This window comes from Pseudophryne corroboree, unplaced genomic scaffold, assembly GCF_028390025.1.
Source record: "Pseudophryne corroboree isolate aPseCor3 unplaced genomic scaffold, aPseCor3.hap2 scaffold_927, whole genome shotgun sequence".
Taxonomy (NCBI): Eukaryota; Metazoa; Chordata; class Amphibia; order Anura; family Myobatrachidae; genus Pseudophryne; species Pseudophryne corroboree.
Window position 1 is genome coordinate 57485 of NW_026970507.1, and position 12951 is coordinate 70435.

At 45.4% G+C, this 12951-nt stretch overlaps 8 non-coding genes across 8 annotated transcripts; 3 read left to right on the forward strand and 5 right to left on the reverse strand.

The window, feature by feature from the left end:
* Positions 1 to 1247: 1247 nt before the first annotated feature.
* Positions 1248 to 1411, reverse strand: LOC135047411 (U1 spliceosomal RNA). Its single transcript, XR_010239459.1, has one exon. It is a non-coding gene; the product is annotated as a U1 spliceosomal RNA (small nuclear RNA).
* Positions 1412 to 2066: 655 nt separating this feature from the next.
* Positions 2067 to 2229, reverse strand: LOC135047326 (U1 spliceosomal RNA). Its single transcript, XR_010239386.1, has one exon. It is a non-coding gene; the product is annotated as a U1 spliceosomal RNA (small nuclear RNA).
* A 152-nt stretch (positions 2230 to 2381) lies between these two features.
* LOC135047426 (U1 spliceosomal RNA) lies at positions 2382 to 2545 on the reverse strand. Its single transcript, XR_010239474.1, has one exon. It is a non-coding gene; the product is annotated as a U1 spliceosomal RNA (small nuclear RNA).
* Positions 2546 to 3218: 673 nt separating this feature from the next.
* On the reverse strand, positions 3219 to 3381 carry LOC135047342 (U1 spliceosomal RNA). The gene has a single exon (XR_010239397.1). It is a non-coding gene; the product is annotated as a U1 spliceosomal RNA (small nuclear RNA).
* A 152-nt stretch (positions 3382 to 3533) lies between these two features.
* On the reverse strand, positions 3534 to 3697 carry LOC135047423 (U1 spliceosomal RNA). Its single transcript, XR_010239471.1, has one exon. It is a non-coding gene; the product is annotated as a U1 spliceosomal RNA (small nuclear RNA).
* A 6779-nt stretch (positions 3698 to 10476) lies between these two features.
* On the forward strand, positions 10477 to 10550 carry TRNAN-AUU (transfer RNA asparagine (anticodon AUU)). Its single transcript has one exon. It is a non-coding gene; the product is annotated as a tRNA-Asn (tRNA).
* A 1381-nt stretch (positions 10551 to 11931) lies between these two features.
* LOC135047424 (U1 spliceosomal RNA) lies at positions 11932 to 12095 on the forward strand. Its single transcript, XR_010239472.1, has one exon. It is a non-coding gene; the product is annotated as a U1 spliceosomal RNA (small nuclear RNA).
* A 152-nt stretch (positions 12096 to 12247) lies between these two features.
* Positions 12248 to 12410, forward strand: LOC135047343 (U1 spliceosomal RNA). Its single transcript, XR_010239398.1, has one exon. It is a non-coding gene; the product is annotated as a U1 spliceosomal RNA (small nuclear RNA).
* Positions 12411 to 12951: the final 541 nt, after the last annotated feature.

Here is a 12951-nt window from a genome sequence, read left to right on the forward strand (position 1 = left end):
TTTTACCATTGCGCTGCTTATCTGCGCGCACTGCATTACAATCTCCCTCGCCACCTCTCTGGGTGTCACCAGTGATAGTGACACCTCTGCCATGCTTGTAGCAGCTGGTCCTAAGATCTACGCCTCAAGCCCTGAGTGTTTGCCCTTGTGACTTGTTGATCATCATAGCAAAGCAGATGCTTACAGAAAACTGCAGGGGCTTAGATTGAAAATAAAAAAATTTGATGGGTATAAGGTAGAGAGGAGCGGGTTCGGTTCTCCGAGAACCGAATTCCCCACGAACTCCACGTGGTTTACACTGGTACGAGGCAGGCTCGGTTGTTCCCGCCTGACTCGGAAAACCTGAACAAGGGAAAATGTCATCATCCCGCTGTCGGATTCTCGCGAGATTCGGATTCCATATAAAGAGCTGCGCGTTGCCGCCATTTTTACTCGTGCATTGAAGAGAGAGCGGAGAGGACGTGGCTATGTTCTCTCAGTGGAAATCTCAATATCAGTGCTCAGTATCAGTGGATACTTATTGCTGCTCAGTAATACTAGTAGTGTGTCTCTCCTGCTCAGTGTCAGTTCTCAGTAGTATCCTCATCAGTGCTCAGTATCACTGCTCATTGTCTTGTGCTGCATTGTTGTGCTCAGCATACTACAGTACATTACTAATAGTCCAGTGCTGCATCTTGCTGCTCAGTGTCAGTTCTAGTATCCTCATCAGTGCTCACTATCCCTGCTCATTGCATTGTGGTGTTCTGTATACTACAGTAACATAGTAATATAGTAACATATAGTAACAAAGTTTTTGAGGTTGAATAGAGGCAAATTGCCCATCGTGTTCAACCTGTTTTAAGTTGTGATGATTCTACATACTTGCTGAATAATGTTTTATGACTAGTTAGCTACTACAACTCATGTTACCCCCGGATTAACCATGTTGATATTTTAAGTATTATAACCTTGGATAGCTTTTTCATTCAGAAATGTATCCATTCCTTTTTTAAATCCAATTACAGAGTCCGCCATTACCACCTTCCCTGGCAGGGAATTCCACATCCTGATTGCCCTAACAGTGAAGATCATAGTATCTCACCTGGCAGGTAAGTAGGAGTTGGGCCAGAGCTGTGGAGGATTGCTGCTCGGGCACCCCCTGTCAAGTGAAGGAGATCCAACTGAGGCAGCACAAGGGAACTCTCGAAAGAAGAACAAGGCTAGAGGAAGATCTGAGACAAAGAAATCTGACTTTTACCAGAGCTGACCAGAGGAAAGCACAAACACAGTCCCCCACTACCACAAATAATGCAGTCGAGTTTCCCACATTTGGGGAAATCACAGGGGTCAGCATACCCAGAATGCAATGAATGAACCTCACCCTGGGAGAACAATCTTCATGACCATGGTATCGCCTATGCAAAATAAGTATGATTTGGGATAGGGCTGGGGAGGGCCGCTGCTCAGGCACATCTCTGTCAAGTAAAGGAGATTCAACTGAGGCAGCACAAGGGAAATCTCATCTGGGGACAACAACTGCAGGGAGAACACATATTTTCAGATGAACATGGGAGGGCAGAAGGCTGCCTAATACTGAAGCACCCCCAAACAACAAACCAAATGCAACAACTAGTACAAGCATTCCTGGGGGAAGTTCTGCAGAAGACGGATTTGCATACGGTGATGTCATCCAAGCAGTGGGCCAAGGTTGGCTGGAACCCTCATCTGCATATGAAAAGAGAAAAGGGGTATGCAGGGCATGGCGGCCTTTTGCGGCGCTTGGATGACCCTTAGTTCGCATTAAACACCCCCACCCTCCTTCGGTGTGGGGCTCATGTTGCCAATGCCCCAGCCCCTGAAGCATTCAAGCTGATTTCTTACAGCAGCTTGGCACTGTAACAGCTCCAGAGCTGCTCTGTAAGGCAAGTAAAAGGGTGTGTAGTTTGCATTGTGCATTGGAAGGCACAAAGTAAGCAGACAGGAGGAGAAGTCAGGATAGTGCACAAGGGTATAAAAGGGAGGGGCTCAAGAAAAAAGAAGTGGAAACAGACAGCAAACTAGGCTGGAGAGAGACCTGAGACAAAGAGATCTGAATTATACGAGAGCCGACCAGGGGAAACACAAATTATGCAGTCAAGTTTCCCACATTTGGGGAAATCGCAGGGGCAGCACACCCAGAGTGCAATGGGTGAGCCTTGCCCTGGGAGAAGCACCTTCATGATCATAGTATCTCACCTGGCAGGTAAGTAGGAGTTGGGCTTGAGCTGGGGAGGGTCGCTGCTCGGGCACCCCCCTGTCAAGTGAAGGAGATCCAACTGAGGCAGCACAAGGGAACTCTCGAAAGAAGAACAAGGCTAGAGGAAGATCTGAAACAAAGAAATCTGACTTTTACCAGAGCTGACCAGAGGAAAACACAAACACAGTCCCCCACTACCACAAATAATGCAGTCGAGTTACCCACATTTGGGGAAATCACAGGGGTCAGCATACCCAGAATGCAATGAATGAACCTCACCCTGGGAGAATAATCTTCATGACCATGGTATCTCCTATGCAAAATAAGTATGATTTGGGATAGGGCTGGGGAGGGCCGCTGCTCAGGCACATCTCTGTCAAGTAAAGGAGATTCAACTGAGGCAGCACAAGGGAACTCTCATCTGGGACAACAACTGCAGGGAGAACACATATTTTCAGATGAACATGGGAGGGCAGAAGGCTGCCTAATACTGAAGCACCCCCAAACAACAAACCAAATGCAACAACTAGTGCAAGCATTCCTGGGGGAAGGCCTGCCGCAGATTGATTTGCATATGGTGATGTCATCCAAGCAGTGGGTCAAAGTTGGCTTCAACCTTCGTCTGCATATGAAAAGAGAAAAGGGGCGTGCAGGGCATGGCGGCCTTTTGCGGTGCTTGGATGACCCTTAGTTTGCATTAAACACCCCCACCCTCCTTCGGTGTGGGTCTCATGTTGGCCATGCCCCAGCCCCTGAAGCATTCAAGCTGATTTCTTGCAGCAGCTTGGCACTGTAACAGCTCCAGAGCTGCTCTGTAATGCAAGTAAAAGGGTGTGGGCCCTGCAGCACTACCTGTAGTTTGCATTGTGCATTGGAAGGCACAAAGTAAGCAGACAGGAGGAGAAGTCAGGATAGTGCACAAGGGTATAAAAGGGAGGGGCTCAAGAAAAAAGAAGTGGAAACAGACAGCAAACTAGGCTGTAGAGAGACCTGAGACAAAGAGATCTGAATTATACGAGAGCCGACCAGGGGAAACACAAATTCTGCAGTCAAGTTTCCCACATTTGGGGAAATCGCAGGGGCAGCACACCCAGAGTGCAATGGGTGAGCCTTGCCCTGGGAGAAGCACCTTCATGATCATAGTATCTCACCTGGCAGGTAAGTAGGAGTTGGGCTAGAGCTGGGGAGGGTCGCTGCTCGGGCACCCCCCTGTCAAGTGAAGGAGATCCAACTGAGGCAGCACAAGGGAACTCTCGAAAGAAGAACAAGGCTAGAGGAAGATCTGAGACAAAGAAATCTGACTTTTACCAGAGCTGACCAGAGGAAAACACAAACACAGTCCCCCACTACAACAAATAATGCAGTCGAGTTACCCACATTTGGGGAAATCACAGGGGTCAGCATACCCAGAATGCAATGAATGAACCTCACCCTGGGAGAACAATCTTCATGACCATGGTATCTCCTATGCAAAATAAGTATGATTTGGGATAGGGCTGGGGAGGGCCGCTGCTCAGGCACATCTCTGTCAAGTAAAGGAGATTCAACTGAGGCAGCACAAGGGAACTCTCATCTGGGGACAACAACTGCAGGGAGAACACATATTTTCAGATGAACATGGGAGGGAAGAAGGCTGCCTAATACTGAAGCACCCCCAAACAACAAACCAAATGCAACAACTAGTGCAAGCATTCCTGGGGGAAGGCCTGCAGCAGATGGATTTGCATATGGTGATGTCATCCAAGCAGTGGGTCAAAGTTGGCTTCAACCCTCGTCTGCATGTGAAAAAAGAAAAGGGGCGTGCAGGGCATGGCGGCCTTTTGCGGCGCTTGGATGACCCCTAGTCCGCATTAAACACCTCCACCCTCCTTCGGTGTGGGGCTCATGTTGGCTATGCCTCAGCCCCTGAAGCATTCAAGCTGATTTCTTGCAGTAGCTGGGCTCTGTAACAGCTCCAGAGCTGCTCTGTACGGCAAGTAAAAGGGTGTGGGCCCTGCAGCACTACCTGTAGTTTGCATTGTGCATTGGAAGGCACAAAGTAAGCAGACGGGAGAAGTCAGGATAGTGCGCAAGGGCATAGAAGGGAGCAGCTCAAGAAAAGAGAAGTGGAAACAGACAGCAAACTAGGCTGGAGAGAGACCTGAGACAAAGAGATCTGAATTATACGAGAGCCGACCAGGGGAAACACAAATTATGCAGTCAAGTTTCCCACATTTGGGGAAATCGCAGGAGCAGCACACCCAGAGTGCAATGGGTGAGCCTTGCTGTCACGTTTGAATAGAGAAAGGAGGATCACAAATTATATGTGATCTAAGGTGTGGTGATTACCTGCAGGAATAATCACCAATAATGTTTTCAAGTGACTGTATATATATAATTTTGTATTCTTTCAGCCGAGATGTGACAACATGGCTGACATGCAATGTCCTGCATTTGACCCCCATAGGTCCAGGCCAAGAGAGATCTGCAGTCCATTTAAAGTAATCCAAAACTGGGATTGATATTTTAGCTTTTATTTTTACTTAAAGTACAATAACTTTTACCATTTTAATTTGTTTTAATAGTATATTGACAGTATTGTTTTCTTTCAAAAATCCACTTAATTTTCTTTACCCTATTATTAAAATGGTAATTGACAAAAACAAACTACATTGTCACCAGAAGAGCAATACAAAATGTACAAGTGATATATTAAAATCATCTTTCCAGCTTGAATTTCAATGATGCATTGGGGCAACAATTTTGTGAGAAACATCTTCACCCTTAAATAAAGATTTTCTTAATTCCTTACCTGTGTGCTAATTAGATATCACCTTGTTTTCACATTAAACAGACTTCCACATGAGAAAGCAGCATGAGAATGCTTATTAGCCTTTGTCAGTAAGTACTTTTGCAAAGTGTCGCTGTGGCGCAATCAGTTAGTGTGTACGGCTATTAACCAAAAGGTTTGTGGTTCAATCCCACCCAGGGATGTAATTGACCTTGTTATCAGATTTTGGTGATCTTTAAGTAGACAAGTCAAAATTTCGAAAACCCCTGTTATGGTGTAGGGTACCTGGCCTTCTTGCTGCAATTGTTCATGCCGTTGGCTTGTGTTCTGTTGAATGCCACGTTCTGCCACGTTCTGCGGCATGCTTAAGGTGTGAGCTGGTAAGATGCTCACCTTAGTTTAACAATAAATCCTTTCCTCGAAATGTCCGTCTCCCTGGGCACAGTTCCTATAACTGGAGTCTGGAGGAGGGGCATAGAGGGAGGAGCCAGTTCACACCCTTTGAAAGTCTTAAAGTGCCCATGTCTCTTGCGGATCCCGTCTATACCCCATGGTTCTTAATGTGACCCCAGCATCCTTTACGGACTAAGAGAAAAGGATGCCCTTGTGTACTATCCTGACTTCTCCTCCCGTCTGCCTACTTTGTGCCTTCCAACGCACAATGCGAACTACAGGTGGTGCTGCAGGGCCCACACCCTTTTACTTGCCTTACAGAGCAGCTCTGGAGCTGTTACAGTGCCCAGCTGCTGCAAGAAATCAGCATGAATGCTTCAGGGGATGGGGCATGGCCAACATGAGCCCCACACCAAAGGAGGGTGGGGGTGTTTAATGCGAACTAGGGGTCATCCAAGCACTGCAAAAGGCCGCCATGCCCTGCATGCCCCTTTTCTCTTTTTATATGCAGATGAGGGTTCCAGCCAACTTTGGCCCACTGCTTGGATGACATCACCGTATGCAAATCCGTCTGCTGCAGACCTTCCCCCAGGAATGCTTGTACTAGTTGTTGGATATGGTTTGATATTTGATGGTGCTTCAGTATTAGGCAGCCTTCCGCCCTCCCATGTTCATCTGAAAAGATGTGGTCTCCCTGCAGTTGTTGTCCCCAAACGAGAGTTCCCTTGTGCTTCCTCAGTTGAATCTCCTTAACTTGACGGGGGAGGGGCTGCCCGAGCTGCCACCCTCCCCAGCCCTATCCCAACTCATACTTATTTTACATATTAGATCTCTTGATCATGAAGATTGTTCTCACAGGGTGAGGTTCATCCATTATATTTTAAAATAGGAAGGTACAAATTACATATTTGAATTGCATCTATGTGCTGGATTCAAATGCCCCCCCCCTTCCTTTCTCAATTGTGCCCGTCAGCAGCTATTCTAAGGTTGCTGCCAATGGGTGTGACACATTAATTTCTTCTGTGGGGTACACTGGACTCCACAAGGATTCACATTGGGGTGTAGAGTAGGATCTTGATCTGAGGCACCAACCGGCTCAAAGCTTTTGACTGTTCCCAAGATGCTCAGCGCATCCTCCTCTATAACCCCGCTTCCATGAACAGGGAGCTCAGTTTGTAGTTGGTGCCTTCAGTAGCAGGCCACTTAACAGGGGCCTGCCTCAGGCAGCCTATTCTTAGCTATTAATTTTGACAAGAAAAGAAGAACTTGTTTTATGAGAATCTACAAGGGCTGCAGCAGGCTAGGTCTAATAGACATCTTTACTGCAGCTTCATCACTCCCAGCGGCGCTGTATACTCCCGTGCCCTGGTTGCTGGGTCACTGCAGCGGAGGCTCCGGTTTCTTCCTAAGGTCAGTCACACACACACCGCCCTTCCGGATCACGAGGCCGCTGATTAAGGGGAGCGTGGCCGTAGGGGGTGGGCCGTGTGCGCACTGGGGTGGACACTGATTACTGGGCAGCCGCTCCACTAGCCACCAGGTACAGTTAAGGAGCACAGGTCTGGGGGTTTTTCTCCTATATTAACCCAATTTTGTACTGCCCGCAGCGCTATGTGATAGGTAATAGGGCCTGATTCAGGTTGGATTGCAATCACAATAAGCAATCCAACTGCAAAAATTGCTAAGAGCATACGCATGTGCCTGCATGCGATCGCCTCTGCCTGTCAATCGGGGCAGGGGGGGAGAGTGGGGTCAGCAACACTCCATTTCCAAGTCAGGGATGGAGCAGTGCGGGGGCAAGGCTTCAAAATGGGGTCTGCAATGGAGGAGACACAGGGGGCGTGGTCACAGCGGCTGTATGACATCACATTCAGCCGCTGTGATCACAAAAATGGTGGCGGCTTCCTGCGCGCACATACAGTCTGCACCAGCAGGAGGCTACACCATTGTTTATGATCACGCTGAACTGCAGTGCGACTGCAATTACAGCATGGTCAAGAAGGGAGGTGTCATACTGGGTGGCCATGCCCTGTCACTGTGCAGGAGCCAGCACCGCTTACACACTAGTCCCCGGGTGCAGCCCCCAACCCCCGGGACACCCGGAGCAACAAAATGTAGATTCAGGCCACCAGGCCACGCCCCTACCTATGAAATCATGCCTCCTTTTTACCATTGCGCTGCTTATTTGCACGCACTGCATTACAATCTCCCTCGTTACCTCTCTGGGTGTCACCAGTGATAGTGACACCTCTGCCATGCTTGTAGCAGCTGGTCCAAAGATCTATGCCTCAAGCCCTGAGTGTTTGCCCTTGTGACTTGTTGATCATCATAGCGAAGCAGATGCTTACAGAAAACTGCAGGGGCTTAGATTGAAAATAAAAAAAATTGATGGGTATAAGGTAGAGAGGAGCGGGTTCGGTTCTCCGAGAACCGAATTCCCCACGAACTCCACGTGGTTTACACTGGTCTGAGGCAGGCTCGGTTGTTCCCGCCTGACTCGGAAAACCTGAACAAGGGAAAATGTCATCATCCCGCTGTCGGATTCTCGCGAGATTCGGATATTATATATAGAGCTGCGCGTTGCCGCCATTTTTACTCGTGCATTGAAGAGAGAGCGGAGAGGACGTGGCTATGTTCTCTCAGTGGAAATCTCAATATCAGTGCTCAGTATCAGTGGTTACTTATTGCTGCTCAGTAATACTAGTAGTGTGTCTCTCCTGCTCAGTGTCAGTTCTCAGTAGTATCCTCATCAGTGCTCAGTATCACTGCTCATTGTCTTGTGCTGCATTGTGGTGCTCAGCATACTACAGTACATTACTAATAGTCCAGTGCTGCATCTTGCTGCTCAGTGTCAGTTCTAGTATCCTCATCAGTGCTCACTATCACTGCTCATTGCATTGTGGTGTTCTGTATACTACAGTAATATAGTAACATATAGTAACATAGTTTTTGAGGTTGAATAGAGGCAAATTGCCCATCGTGTTCAACCTGTTTTAAGTTGTGATGATTCTACATACTTGCTGAATAATGTTTTATGACTAGTTAACTACTATAACTCATGTTACCCCCGGATTAACCATGTTGATATTTTAAGTATTATAACCTTGGATAGCTTTTTCATTCAGAAATGTATCCATTCCTTTTTTAAATCCAATTACAGAGTCCGCCATTACCACCTTCCCTGGCAGGGAATTCCACATCCTGATTGCCCTAACAGTGAAGAACCCTTTCCTCCATTGCATTCTGAATTTCCTCCAGTCGCAGCGAGTGACCACGTGTTCTTTTATTAAATAATTCCTCTGATAACTCTTTGTTATGTATCTTTACATATTTGAAGATATTAATAATATCTCCTCTTAGGCACCTCTTTTCTAGTGTATACATATTCAGCCTAGTAAGTCTTGGGTATGGGTGAAGATGTTTCTCACAAAATTGTTGCACCAAAGCATCATTGAAATTCAAGCTGGAAAGATGATTTTAATATATCACTTGTACATTTTGTACTGCTCTTCTGGTGACAATGTAGTTTGTTTTTGTCAATTACCATTTTAATAATAGGGTAAAGAAAATTAAGTGGATTTTTGAAAGAAAACAATACTGTCAATATACTATTAAAACAAATTAAAATGGTAAAAGTTATTGTACTTTAAGTAAAAATAAAAGAGCCAAAATATCAATCCCAGTTTTGGATTACTTTAATTAACAAAAAACAATGCATATAGCAGAGGATAGTTTCAATCTGCCTACCTCTGGGTTATGGGCCCAGCATGCTTCCGTTGCAGTACTCTGCTGCTCATGTAAGTGCAAGAGATCCTGAAGCACTCACTCATCATGGGAAAGTACCAATGTGTTTCTTACAAAAACTCTCCAGATTATTGACTTTTTAAAGTTTTTCTAGGAAACGTTCTAGATGAATGCTTATTAGCCTTTGTCAGTATATACTTTTACGAGGTGTCTCTGTGGTGCAATCGGTTAGCATGTTTGGCTATTAACCAAAAGGTTGGTGGTTCAATCCCACCCATGGATGTAATTGACCTTGTGATTAGATTTTGGTAATCTTTAAGTAGACAAGTCAAAATGTCAAACTCCCTTTTATGGTGTAGGGTACCTGGCCTTCTCTGATGTAATCAGAGTTAGATTTGATTAAGTGATTTTATAAAAAACAGCTAGGAAGCACAATTTAGCAGTGGGTTGCAGAGAAAAAAAACTATGCTGGCAGAAAAGTCCAATTGAGTGATTAAACAGCTCTTCATTTTCTGATTTTATGTTTATGCTAACAAATTTGCTCTCTGAAAAGTGTCCACAAAGTAAAGTCTCTGATTAACACCTTTGTAGGAATGGTTTTTCACCTATTACTGAATTAAACTTGCTTCATTGGAAAGGCAGCAAGATGCATCCTCATTTCAATGTCTACTGAAATAATACAGGTTGACACCAGGAAACATAAACGTCACTGCATCCTTGCTGCTTCCTCATGGGGAAGTCTGTTTAATGTGAAAACAAGGTGATATCTAATCAGCACACAGGTAAGGAATTAAGAAAATCTTTCTTTATGGGTGAAGATGTTTCTCACAAAATTGTTGCACCAAAGCATCATTGAAATTCAAGCTGGAATGATGATTTTAATATATCACTTGTACATTTTGTACTGCTCTTCTGGTGACAATGTAGTTTGTTTTTGTCAATTACCATTTTAATAATAGGGTAAAGAAAATTAAGTGGATTTTTGAAAGAAAACAATACTGTCAATATACTATTAAAACAAATTAAAATGGTAAAAGTTATTGTACTTTAAGTAAAAATAAAAGAGCCAAAATATCAATCCCAGTTTTGGATTACTTTAATTAACAAAAAACAATGCATATAGCAGAAGATAGTTTCAATCTGCCTACCTCTGGGTTATGGGCCCAGCATGCTTCCGTTGCAGTACTCTGCTGCTCATGTAAGTGCAAGAGATCCTGAAGCACTCACTCATCATGGGAAAGTAGCAATGTGTTTCTTACAAAAACTCTCCAGATTATTGACTTTTTAAAGTTTTTCTAGGAAACGTTCTAGATGAATGCTTATTAGCCTTTGTCAGAATGGACTTTTACGAGGTGTCTCTGTGGTGCAATCGGTTAGCATGTTTGGCTATTAACCAAAAGGTTGGTGGTTCAATCCCACCCAGGGATGTAATTGACCTTGTGATCAGATTTTGGTGATCTTTAAGTAGACAAGTCAAAATTTCAAACCCCCTCTTATGGTGTAGGGTACCTGGCCTTCTCTGATGTAATCAGAGTTAGATTTGATTAAGTGATTTTATAAAAAACAGCTAGGAAGCACAATTTAGCAGTGGGTTGCAGAGAAAAAAAAATTATGCTGGCAGAAAAGTCCAATTGAGTGATTAAACAGCTCTTCATTTTCTGACTTTATTTTTATGCTAACAAATTTGCTCTCTGAAAAGTGTCCACAAAGCCAAGTCTCTGATTAACACCTTTGTAGGAATGTTTTTTCACCTATTACTGAATTAAACTTGCTACATTGGAAAGGCAGCAAGATGCATCCTCATTTCAATGTCTACTGAAATAATACAGGTTGACACCAGGAAACATAAACGTTACTGCATCCTTGCTGCTTTCTCATGTGGAAGTCTGTTTAATGTGAAAACAAGGTAATATCTAATCAGCACACAGATAAGGAATTAAGAAAATCTTTCTTTATGGGTGAAGATGTTTCTCACAAAATTGTTGTCCCAATGCATCATTGAAATTCAAGATGGAAGATGATTTTAATATATCACTTGTACATTTTGCATTGCTCTTCTGGTGACAGATTTCCCCAAATGTGGGAAACTTGACTGCATAATTTGTGTTTCCCCTGGTCGGCTCTCGTATAATTCAGATCTCTTTGTCTCAGGTCTCTCTCCAGCCTAGTTTGCTGTCTGTTTCCACTTCTCTTTTCTTGAGCTGCTCCCTTCTATGCCCTTGCGCACTATCCTGACTTCTCCCGTCTGCTTACTTTGTGCCTTCCAATGCACAATGCAAACTACAGGTAGTGCTGCAGGGCCCACACCCTTTTACTTGCCGTACAGAGCAGCTCTAGAGCTGTTACAGTGCCCAGCTGCTGCAAGAAATCAGCTTGTATGCTTCAGGGGCTGGGGCATAGCCAACATGAGCCCCACACCGAAGGAGGGTGGAGGTGTTTAATGCGAACTAGGGGTCATCCAAGCGCCGCAAAAGGCCGCCATGCCCTGCACGCTCCTTTTCTCTTTTCATATGCAGACGAGGGTTGAAGCCAACTTTGACCCACTGCTTGGATGACATCACCATATGCAAATCCATCTGCTGCAGGCCTTCCCCCAGGAATGCTTGCACTAGTTGTTGCATTTGGTTTGTTGTTTGGGGGTGCTTCAGTATTAGGCAGCCTTCTTCCCTCCCATGTTCATCTGAAAATATGTGTTCTCCCTGCAGTTGTTGTCCCCAGATGAGAGTTCCCTTGTGCTGCCTCAGTTGAATCTCCTTTACTTGACAGAGATGTGCCTGAGCAGCGGCCCTCCCCAGCCCTATCCCAAATCATACTTATTTTGCATAGGAGATACCATGGTCATGAAGATTGTTCTCCCAGGGTGAGGTTCATTCATTGCATTCTGGGTATGCTGACCCCTGTGATTTCCCCAAATGTGGGTAACTCGACTGCATTATTTGTTGTAGTGGGGGACTGTGTTTGTGTTTTCCTCTGGTCAGCTCTGGTAAAAGTCAGATTTCTTTGTCTCAGATCTTCCTCTAGCCTTGTTCTTCTTTCGAGAGTTCCCTTGTGCTGCCTCAGTTGGATCTCCTTCACTTGACAGGGGGGTGCCCGAGCAGCGACCCTCCACAGCTCTAGCCCAACTCCTACTTACCTGCCAGGTGAGATACTATGATCATGAAGGTGCTTCTCCCAGGGCAAGGCTCACCCATTGCACTCTGGGTGTGCTGCCCCTGCGATTTCCCCAAATGTGGGAAACTTGACTGCAGAATTTGTGTTTCCCCTGGTCGGCTCTCGTATAATTCAGATCTCTTTGTCTCAGGTCTCTCTACAGCCTAGTTTGCTGTCTGTTTCCACTTCTTTTTTCTTGAGCCCCTCCCTTTTATACCCTTGTGCACTATCCTGACTTCTCCTCCTGTCTGCTTACTTTGTGCCTTCCAATGCACAATGCAAACTACAGGTAGTGCTGCAGGGCCCACACCCTTTTACTTGCCTTACAGAGCAGCTCTGGAGCTGTTACAGTGCCATGCTGCTGCAAGAAATCAGCTTGAATGCTTCAGGGGCTGGGGCATGGCCAACATGAGACCCACACCGAAGGAGGGTGGGGGTGTTTAATGCAAACTAAGGGTCATCCAAGCACCGCAAAAGGCCGCCATGCCCTGCACGCCCCTTTTCTCTTTTCATATGCAGACGAAGGTTGTAGCCAACTTTGACCCACTGCTTGGATGACATCACCATATGCAAATCCATCTGCGGCAGGCCTTCCCCCAGGAATGCTTGCACTAGTTGTTGCATTTGGTTTGTTGTTTGGGGGTGCTTCAGTATTAGGCAGCCTTCTGCCCTCCCATGT